This window comes from Nicotiana tabacum, chromosome 6 (genome assembly GCF_000715075.1).
Source record: "Nicotiana tabacum cultivar K326 chromosome 6, ASM71507v2, whole genome shotgun sequence".
In the NCBI taxonomy this organism is placed as follows: Eukaryota; Viridiplantae; Streptophyta; class Magnoliopsida; order Solanales; family Solanaceae; genus Nicotiana; species Nicotiana tabacum.
The window spans coordinates 39,206,907-39,219,143 of record NC_134085.1 but is presented as its reverse complement, the minus strand read 5'-3'; positions in this window follow the sequence as shown (position 1 = coordinate 39,219,143).

The window sequence follows — 12,237 nt, the reverse complement described above, 5'->3', positions numbered from 1 at the left end:
ATGTACATGTATAAATGAATACAATGCATAAGAAGTATGTCAATAAGATCTCTCGGGATGTCATAAGATCAACATGTCTTCGATTAATATCATGGAATAAACTTTATCAAGTTATGTATTTTCTGAGACCCATGAATAGATGATATAATAATAGGACACATGGGGAATCAAGAACATAGGCACCCCTAGTACTTATAAGAATAGAGTCCTTTGTGAAAGTTTCATGTTTGCTATTTTTGTTTGTATCATATGGATTATTCCAAAAAAAGGGGTAGCTTTAACATACCTCAAGTCGTCATTGCAAATCAAAAACAAGCTTATGACAACTAGCGTTCCAACCCTATAACAAAGAAATACATGTACAACTTAGATTGCTCTAATATATCACGTATCTTAATGATAACTCGATCTAAAATAAAACGGGTTGTATTTACCATGATTTTACTGCTTCCTCAAGCCTACTATTGGTGAGACAACAATACAATTGTCATACCTCCTTTTTACCTACACCCCCGAAGAGATGTATATAAGGGAGTTTTTTCCAACTTAAAGTGACAATCGAAACGGGATTAATTTATTTAAAGATTCAGAGTCGCCACTTGGGAGATTTATGGTGTCCTAAGTCACCGGTTTTAAATCCCGAATCGAGGAAAAATTGACTCTGCTTGACAGTCTGCGAACCAGAAATATGGGTAAGGAATTCTGTTAACACGGGAGAAGGTGTTAGGCATTCCCGAGTTCCGTGGTTCTAGCACGATCGCTCAACTGTTAGATTCGACTTAATTATCTGATTTTAAACAATTATGAACCTATGTGCAGATTTTAACTTTTGACCGCTTTCAATTAATTTTTAAATAAGATTAAACGTCATTTAAAATGTTCCTTTGGATCGCGCCACATGAAATGCACCCGCAATCCTAAACACATTTTAATCAACGTTTTAAGATTTTGATTTGGGTCACATGAAATGCACACCCGAGTTTAGGAGGGTAATATTATTAAAATACGCGCCTAAAGCAACTACGCATTTTACTTGGCGAGGGCCATGGAAATTTGTTGAATGGCACGCCTAGATTTTGATAACGAAAGGGCTAAATCATTAATTAGATGACTAGGGGAATCTACATCCTTTATTTTAAGCTAATGTTCTCTAAACTTAATGCTTAATGGGTAGGCAAATTAACTGACCGTTTGATTGTTTTAATGAGACCTAGGTCAGCATCGGGCCTTGTAGCCTCAAACTGGCCAGGCCTGGTTAGATAGGCAATACATGAGGGGGCTTAGGAGTCCATCAAGAGAGATGGTAATGTAGCAGAACAGGCCCAAGAGGCCTATTTCGATGGGCTGCCTATTGTATGCCCACATTAATCCCCAAATTGACAACATGGACATGTATGGCATCAACCAAAATGTCTAACACTATTGCAATTTAAACAACCTGATACAGTTAAACAAGACACTAAACTGAGTTTAAAATTCTCAATTAAAATACTAAAACCTCACACCAACCTAAACTAGAACAAACCAAATTGGGCTGGTTCAATAGCCAACCTCAAAACAAATTTGCAGAAAGGAAGAAACAACATTACCAATTATACAATTCTAAAGGATAGAATAATTCAGACTACTAAGATGTTCAATAATAGACAAACCCCTTACATGTTCGATAGTAGCTAACTATTAACAGATGAACAGGCTAGTACAAATCACATGTTTGAGCTTGAACTTCTATTACAGTGGTCTCATGACGCCTGTATGTCTAAATAACCATTTCGATAACTTTGTAACCTATATGTTTATCACTTCAATTCATTTGAATTCCAAACCTCATACTCAAATCCCCTTAGAATCAATCCAACGAGCAAGCATGTATTCACTTTTCTAGACTTTAGCAATATGAGGAAGGGCTGGACTAACATACATAATATATGATTTACATATATATAATTACATAGAAGTGGAAGAAATAGAAGCAATAAACTTCAGTTTCAACTTGTATCCGAAGTACTTCATATTCAAAGGGCAGATTCATATTTCACATGTTGTTATAGTTCCAAGGGATACCTGGAGATTGAAAGGAAACAAAAGAAATAATGATCAGTGGTTGAGCATCAACAGAACAGTAGCAGATATCAGTCCCAGCAGAAACCAGCTCAAACCCAGAAAATGATGTGCAACAGTTAACAAAAATTGACCAAAACTTCAACCAAACTCTTAAACCACCCAAATCAAACCATTTCAGCCCCAGAAAGATCAGATATCATTTCAGGAATTCGAAACTTAAAAGAACTCGATGAAACAGTGACTTTCAGTGAAATTCTTAGCCGTATTTGTTTTCTGAATTTTTCAACTTGTCAATCTCTTTCTTTTTTTTATCTCCCTCCCTTGAAAGGCAAGTTTTGGATGCCTTTATAGGCAAGCTACTAGGGCAGACTCAAGGAGTCAATTTTTGCACTTCAGCCCCTTTTCTAATTTTTGTTTTAGCTAAAATGTCCTTAGTTAAGAATCAGTATTGCAAACAAATCCCCTCCCCAGCTTCCTAGAAGCTTCCCCAGGTAGTTACAAAGATATTCCCAAGCCTAGACTGCCCAAACTACCCTCCACAGACCCTGAAATTACCCTTAAATCCAATCCAGGTGAAGTTGACCCAGGACCCAAACCCTGGCTTGCCAATTGGGCTAACCCTTCTTCTTTGGGCCTCTGAACTTTCAAGTCCCATCAACAAACCCATCCCTTACCAAAACAATTTGGCAAACCTGAATTGCCTTGGCGTCCAAAACTAAAATTTTAACTAAACAGCAAATAAAGGATTCCGCAAACAAAAATGGAAAATAAACAAACACTAAACCAAACTCTAACTAATAAAAGAAGAAAAATGGACTAAGAACAAAATTAATGGAAAAATCCGAGAGAGAGAAGAAACAAATGAAGCATTAAAGGAAATTGCAGAGTAAGCAATAAGGGTACAAAATACCTGAACAAAAAACAAATGGTGAATTTGCATGGACTAACCGGCCGTTTCAACTTGGACCCGAAATAAGTGTTATTTGGGTCTTTCTTATGAGAACAACCCACTTAACACTTGTTTCTAGTCCAAAAAGTCTTCAAGCTTGGGGAACAAACACACCAGACCTCAATGGACGAGACAGAGGTGAAGAGGGAGTTAAAGTCCCAGATTTTGATTCCAGATTCGAGGAGATTTGGACTGATTCGAGGAAAACCATGTTGATATTTAGACGGAGGGGAGTGGGAGGGTCCAAGGGTGTTGATTTGGGAGGGATTGACGGTAGCGCCACCGGAAAACTTGTTGAGTTGAAAGGCGGCGTTAGGGTTTATTCTGTGATTTAAAATTCGAGAAGATCGGGCAACATTCGAGGGAAACTGACCCAGGATTTGGGAAGAGGGGGTCGTGGAGGTACCGGGGTGTAACTTTGGTGAGGATTGGAGCCGGCGCCGCCACCGGATGGTGGTGGGATTTCAGGGCGGCGGGCTATTAGGGTTTGAAGTTTCTGAGGGGTGAGGAAGACGAGTGAGGGGTAGGGGGGGCTGTTTGGACATTTATATACCAGGTGTCTTCCACTTCTGAGCCATTAGATCGGTTAACCTCGACAGCTAAGATCTATCCTGACTAAACGATGACGTTTTGGTTTAAGGGGGAGAGGGAACCGAGTAATGGGGCGGGTTTGGGCTGGATTGGGATAAGTTTGGATGGGTTTTACATTGGGCCTGGAAAGATTAATTACTTAGCCCAAAATTCCAATCCTCTTTCTTCTTTTCCTTTTCTTTTCATTTCTTTTTTTTTTCTAACTTCTTTTAAAATAAATCTAAATTAATTCCTAATCAAATTATCCTATCCAATTAATTTGACTAGCTATAAATAATAATTACCACAACTAATTAAATACCAAGTTAAAGAAAAACCACCAAAATTCAAAACTAAAACTAAAGAATGCAAGATAAACTATTTTTGTGATTTTTCCATTTTTATAAAACAACTAAATCACTTAATTAATGCAAAATTAAATCCTAAATGCAAATGCAGAGTATTTTCATGAATTAAATAAAATAAACATGCACATACAAATGCAGCCAATTATCAGGAAATGCCACGAAATCCACAAGAATTGCAAATAATGAAAGAAGTTATTTTATTTTGAATTTATGGGAGTAATTCATATATGGCAAAAATCACGTGCTCACAGCTACCCATCTTTTCTCGGAAACACGAAGAGTTTTCGTGCAAAGATAAAGTGAGCGGATACGAGCAATTTTTTCCCGTTTGAATGCTCTGTGGAAAGCATTTTTGAAAGATTTGACCGCACCCTGCTTCCGAGGTTGCCTACATATCCTTGGCTAAAAACGAATCAGGTCAGTGTAGTTCGGGAATGTTTGGTAGCTGGGACTACCATGAAGCTATGATTTCACTTTTGTTGCTGCTGCTGCTACTGCTTACTGCATCCCCTTATTACACTATGATAAAATAAAAAAAGCTAGACTATGCTATGATCTATTCATTACAAAAAATTGTCTGTAACTTCAGACTTGCTCTTGTGGTTCTTGTTGCCTTGTTGACTTGTACTCTCCCGGCGGAATCCCCTTGTTGCCGCTTTGAATTGTAATTTGAGATGTTTTCCGCTTCTCCAGGTGGATGCCTGACTGCCAACTACACTTTGAGATGTTTTTCCTTTCTCCGAGTGGACACTTGATTGCTGAACTTGAATGTATTCCCTGCTCTCCAGGAGGGCTCCTGATTGTTGAACTTGAAATGTATTCCCTGCTCTCCAGGCGGGCTCCTGACTTCTAACTTGAAATGTATTCCCTGCTTTCCAGGCGGGCTCCTGACTTCTAACTTGAAATGTATTCCCTGCTCTCCAGGAGGGCTCCTGACTTCAACGAAATGACAAAAACAGAGGAAATTTTCTGCCCCAGTTTGGGTATCTGGGAACATATGTAAGTGTAAAACGAATCACATTACCAACTACCAATAAGAACTTGAAAGATAAAATTTGAATTGTACTCCCTTGTTCTCCGGGTGGGCTCCTGATTGCTGGCTTGAAACATATTCCCTGCTTTCCAGGCGGGCTCCTGACTTCTAACTTGAAATGTATTCCCTGCTCTCCAGGCGGGCTCCTGACTTCTAATCTTGAAATGTATTCCTTGCTCCCCAGGCGGGCTCCTGACTTCTAACTTGAAATGTATTCCCTACTCTCCAGGCGGGCTCCTGACTTCTAACTTGAAATGTATTCCCTGCTCTCCAGGCGGGCTCCTGACTTCTAACTTGAAATGTATTCCCTGCTCTCCATGCGGGCTCCTGACTTCTTACTTGAAATGTATTCCCTGCTCTCCAGGCGGGCTCCTGACTTCTAACTTGAAATGTATTCCCTGCTCTCCAGGTGGGCTCCTGACTTCAACAATATAGACAAAACAAAGAAATATTTCTGCCCCAGTTTGGATATCTGGGTACAAATGTGAGGGTAAAACTAAATCGTATCATCAAATATTACTAAGAGTTTGAAATCTAGGTCCCATTATTCAGGGGGGTCCTGACAACTCTTGATTAAACGACAATTTTAAATCTACATTATATCTTCTACAGGTGTGACTTCTGCTAAATCGTGCTATCTAAGAGGATATTTAAACTACTCATTATCCAGGAGGGACTGAAAATCAAAGGTTAAATTTTATATCAAGGGTGACAACTTTCATGGCTGAATTATATTACCCTACAACAGATTTTACGCTACATGTTGTTATCTAATCGAAATCTTAAAGCTAAGTCCCATTATTCAAGAGGGTCCTGGAAACTCCTAATTGAATCCTATCTCGAACATGCAAATTTTTAAGCTAACTTATATTCCTTTGGGATACATTTATGCTAGATTATGCTATTTCTGAACTTTAAACTAGGTCCAATTTTTCAGGAGGGTCCTGAAAATCAAAAATCAAACCTGTTTGGTGACTGCCTTTCTCCGCGGAGGGTTTCTCCGAGACAACCAAAATTTCCTGCCCCTGTTTTAATCAAAGAAAAATTTTGTCTGTTTAAAATGTGGTGGTTAGTTGATGCCATTCTTGCTAAAGGTCTCTCCGCTGCATTGTTTTGTTTTGACTGACTTCCCCGAACTGGCCCTGAACCGCTTGACTTTCCGACTGACTTTCAAAACCCTATGACCCTGAATGACCCGAGTGTTCTATACCTGAACCGTTATTTCACACCTATGACCCCTTTAACGGAACCTCTACATCTCCCATGAAATTACCAAATCATTTTGCCGATGGAACACTTGGTGGCACTTTACCCCACTTTACATCATGCTATCTTTGGCATGCTCTGGCCACACTATGGTTTGCAATCTTGAAGCTGGTAGTGAGCTTTGAAATTCCTTCTTATTTGCTTAAATAGAACTGGCATCGGGAACATCTTAGAGAAATAAACCCAAAAGAAATGAAATGCAATGACTTTCAGAGTTAAGGATAAGAAAATCCAAAACTGGAAGACTATCTGAAGAGGAAAAGAAAAGAGACTTATCTGAGTAGAGGAGCTAACACCAATGATCATGACATGTAGTTTGGATTAATCGGCCCAATCTGTCCAACCAATCAACTTTCCGTTGCCATACTTTGTTGCTCCGAAATTTCCATAACCTGACTTCTTCACCCAAATCCTGACCTTGTTCATCCTGCGGTGCCTTGAAAGGTTTTCACCAGCAGACCTCTCTCATTCGTTCATCTCTCAACTCACTTTCGCCTTACGGTGCCCGTGAGGGTTTTCACCAATAAGACTCTCATTTTTTGATTTCTCTCAGCTCTCGTCGCCTTATGGTGCCCGTGAGGGTTTTCACCGATAAGACTCTCTCGTTTTTATTTCTCTCAGCTCTCATCGCCTTACGGTGCCCGCGAGGGTTTTCAATAAGACTCTCTCATTTTTAATTTCTTTTTCCTATTTGGACCAGAGTGTTGCCCCTGATATGAATCACCTCTACCTTCTTGACTTGGCATTTCTCGAAGACTGATCGGAAGGTCTTTTTGGACCGTAATGTAGCTTTTGGATGGGTTTAGAAAGAAAGGGGATAAAAAGCTAAAAACAATTCAAATGGGTTCCAAATTACAACTTTCAGAATCAGATTTCTGATAACAACCACAACTTCTGCCCCAGTTTCTTGTTTGGGGACTTTTGGATTTTTACTTTGATGGGACCGAACCGTGAGGCTGCCTACGTAACCTTTAAAGGAATCAGGTCGCACGTAGTTCATGACATAGGAATTGCTCTGTTGTTGTGATTTTTCTTTTTCTCTTTCTTTGCTTTCTCTTTTGCTTTCTTATCTCTTTTGTTGTTTTTCTTCTTCTTTTTTTTCTTTTCATTCTTTTCTTCCTTTTCCATTCTTTTCTTTCTTTCTTCATTATTTTCTTTCTATTTTTCTCTCCTTCCTTTACTTATCTTTTACGGTTGTGTTTCCGATATTTATTACTGATTCCGAAAAAGGGGTATGAAAGAAAATAAATAAGGCTCAAAGGGGGTGAAAAAGGATGAAATGTTTAGATGGAAGAACAAAATGCCTTTGTCATTTCAATATTCGAAACATGCCAAATATAAACAAGTACAATCAAACAAAGAAAATCATACATAGTATCTCTTGACTGCATCAGAGTTGATAGCCATTTCTACACATTTGTCTTCTACATCTGTCAAATACAATGCACCATTGGACAACACTCTACTTACAACGAACAGCCCCTGCCAGTTTGGGGAAAACTTGCCTTTTGCTTCAACCTGATGTGGAAGAACGCGTTTCAATACTAATTGACCCACTTCAAACTTCCGTGGACGCACCTTCTTATTGTATGCTCTTGCCATTCTCTGTTGATACAACTGGTTGTGACACACTGCTGCCAATCTTTTCTCGTCGATCAAACTCAATTGTTCCAAGCGGGTTTTGACCCACTCATCATCATCGATCTCAACCTCCGCGACAATTCGAAGGGATGGAATTTTCACTTCTGCGGGTATCACTGCTTCGGTGCCATACACCAACAAATAAGGAGTCGCCCCTACTGAAGTACGGATAGTAGTGAGATAACCCAGCAATTCAAACGGCAGCTTTTCATGCCACTGCCCAGAACCCTCCACCATTTTTCGAAGTATCTTCTTTATGTTTTTGTTGGCTTCCTCGACTGCTCCATTCGCCTTGGGGCTGTATGGGGTGGAATTGCGATGTGTAATCTTAAACTATTGACACACCTGTTTCATCAGATGACTATTGAGATTAGCACCGTTATCTATGATGATTACCTTCGGTACCCCGAACCGACAAATGATATTTGAGTGCACAAAATCAACCACCGCCTTCTTGGTTACAGACTTGAATGTTTTAACCTCAACCCACTTGGTGAAATAATCTATGGCCACTAGAACGAACCTGTGCCCGTTCGATGCTGATGGCTCAATTGGCCCAATGACATCCATGCCCCATGCAACAAAAGGCCACGGTGTAGACATTGTGTGTAATTCAGCTGGTGGAGAATGAATCAAATCTTCATGCACTTGGCACTGATGACATTTACGCAAGAAACTGATACAATCTCGCTCCACAGTGAGCCAATAATAACCTGCCTGGAGAATCTTCTTTGCCAGCACATACCCACTTATGTGCGGTCCACAAACTCCAGAATGTACTTCAGTCATAATAGTTGTGGCATGCCTAGCATCTATGCATCTCAGCAATCCAAGATCTGGAGTTCTTTTGTACAACACTCCTCCACTAAAGAAAAATCCACTTGCCAACCGTCGAATTGTTCTCTTTTGATCACCTGTGGGTTGTACGGGATACACTCTCATCCTGATGTACGCCTTGATGTCGTGAAATCAAGGCTCCCCATCGAGCTCTTATTCCACCACATTACAATAAGCATGCTGATCGTGGACTTGAATATGCAAAGGGTCCACATAAGCCTTATATGGGTGATGTAACATTGACGCCCGAGTAGCCAAAGCATCATCGACCTCATTGTGAATCCTCGGAATATGCCTGAACTCTATTGATTGGAATCGCTAACAGAGATCATGTAAACATTGTCGATATGGTATGAGTTTTAAATCCCATATTTCCTATTCTCCCTGAATCTGGTGCACCAGAAGGTCCGAGTCACCCAAGACTAAGACTTCCTGGACACCCATATCCATAGCCATCCTCAAACCCAAAATGCATGCCTCGTACTCAGCCATGTTGTTAGTATAGTAGAACCGAAGCTGAGCCGTAACAGGGTAATGATGCCCTGTTTCAGAAACAAGTACCGCTCCTATCCCAACGCCTTTCATGTTAGCAGCCCCATAAAAGAAAAGTTTCCATCCTGGCCTTTCAACCTGTTCCAACTCATCAATATGCATTACCTCTTCATCAGGGAAATAAGTCTTCAAAGGTTCGTATTCTTCATCCACGGGGTTCTCAGCCAAATGGTCGGCCAATGCTTGTGCTTTCATCACAGTCCGAGTCACGTTGACAATGTCAAATTCTATGAGCAAAATCTGCCACTTTGCGAGTCTTCCCTTGGGCATAGGCTTCTAGAAGATATACTTCAATGGATCCAAGCGAGAGATAAGGTAAGTAGTGTAAGATGACAAATAATGTTTTAGCTTCTGGGCTACCCAAGTTAGGGCGCAACACGTCCTCTCAAGATAAGTGTACTTAACCTCGTAAGATGTGGATTTGTTACTGAGATAATATATGGCCTGCTCATTTCTGCCGGTGATGTCATGTTGTCCCAGCACATATCCAAATGAATTATCCAAGACCGTCAAATACAGAATCAAAGGTCTCACTGGTTCTGGCGGGACCAACACAGGTGGATTTGAGAAGTACCCCTTTATCCTATCAAATGATTATTGACATTCATCTGTCCACTTAACCGCATCATCTTTCTTTAATAGTTTGAAGATGGGCTCACAAGTTGTCATGAGTTGAGCAATAAACCTGCTGATGTAATTCAATCTCCCCAATAGACTCATCACCTCAGTCTTGTTCTTTGGGGGTGGCAACTCCGAGATAGCTTTGATCTTTGACAGGTCTAATTCAATACCTCGGCGGTTGACTATGAATACCAACAACTATCCAGACGGGACACCGAATGCGCATTTTGTAGGGTTGAGCTTGAGATTGTACCTGCGAAGCCTTTGGAAGAACTTTCTCAGATCTTGGAAATGATCAGACTGCTTTCTAGACTTTACAATCACATCATCCACATAAACCTCGATCTCCTTGTGTATCATGTCGTGGAATATGGTCGTCATTGCCCTCATGTAGGTTGCCCCAGCATTTTTCAAACCAAATGACATAACCCGATAGTAGTGCATTCCCCATGGCGTGATGAATGTTGTCTTTTCTGCGTCCTCCTCATCCATTAAGATCTGGTGGTAACCCGCATAACAATCCACAAAAGAACCAATTTCATGTTTGGCACAATTATCGATCAATATATGGATGTTCGGCAATGGGAAGTTATCCTTGGGACTTGCCTTGTTGAGATCTTGATAATCAACACACACCCTGGTCTTACCATCCTTCTTCGGCACATGCACAACATTTGCTAACCAGGTGGGATACCGGGTGACCCGAATGACTTTGGCCTCAAACTGTTTGGTGACCTTTTCCTTAATTTTCACACTCATATCAGTCTTAAATTTCCTCAGCTTCTGCTTGACCGGGGGGAATTCCAGATTAGTGGGCAATTTATGAACCACCAAGCCAGTGCTTAGACCTGGCATGTCGTCATAGGACCATGCAAAAACATCTTTATACTCGAACAGTGTTTTAATTATCTCCTCTCTGAGTTGTGGTTCAAGATGAACACTTATTTTAGTTTCCCGGACATTATCTTGGTCCCCTAAATTGATTGCTTCTGTATCACTCAGGTTAGGCTTGGGTTTTTCTTCAAAATGACTTAATTCTTTACTAATCTCTTCAAAGGCTTCATCCTCGTCATATTCTGATTCAACAACACAATCTATTTCTTGAATTACTATTTCAGAATTAGATTGTCTTTTAAGATTGGGCCGGAGATTCCGCATGCATGTCATATCATTGAAGCCAGCATAAAAAGAACTGTACAAGGATTGAAAGAAAAACAAAAATAAATCTATCAGGAAGGGAGAAAAAGGAAAATTGCATTTCATTAAAATTAGATATAACAAGGCTTATACATCCAAATAGACGGAACATAGAATCTGAACTACAACCCTGGGATAATCTAGGTAAACTGAAAGAAAATCAAAGCAAACTACCAAAACTCATTCATGGTGGGGAGAGGAGTAGCTTCCCAATTGTTAGTCTTTACACTAGGCCCAACAAATTGCACATCCACCTTGCTAGAATCCTCTCCAGCTTCCACCGTGTTCACTTCGTCGAATATCCTCTCGAACTTTTCCATCAAATCTCCATCCTTATCAACCACCGAACTGGGGACCGTCGTCACTGGGTGTTTTCTGGTACCAGGCCTGACAAATGATCTGGAAAGACGCGGGACTGGCTTTGGAAGGGCCCATTCTCTCTGTTTCATTTTTCTGGCTCTTCTCACATCTGCGACTGTGAGCTTGAACGCCAGACCAAATGTATCCAAGTTTTTAGGAAGAGAAACCGGCTGTACGATACCTTGTAGAGATGCACCCAAATCCTTGCCCGGTAAAAAACCATTTTTCAACATTTCAAAGACTACCGTGACTGATGCAGCTGCTACCCTTGGTGTCAGCATGCACTTCCCTTCAGGAATTTTCTCTACCGATATCGTGTCAAAAACCGGATAAACTCTATGAACGTAACAACGACATCACTGGGAACACACAAACTGTGTTCTCCATGCACAACAATTTCCTGTCTATCCCATTCAAACTTAACCATTTGATGCAGAGTGGACAGGACCGCTTTGGTGGCTTGAATCCAGGGTCGACCTAACAACAGATTGTAAGAAACAGCCACATCGAGCACCTGGAATTCCATAGTAAATTCAATTGACCCTATTGTAAGCTCGAGCACTATGTCCCCGACTATCTTTCCCTCCACCGTCGAATCCCCGAACGCAGATATTGTTCTTGTGAATTCTTTCATCATCCACCTTCAACTTGTTCATAGTGGAAACAGGGCAAATATTTGCACTGGAGCCGTTGTCAACCAGTACCCGAGTAACCACAGAATCTTCACATTTCACCGTTAGATAGATGGCTCTATAGTGCTTAGTACCCTCCACGGGCAA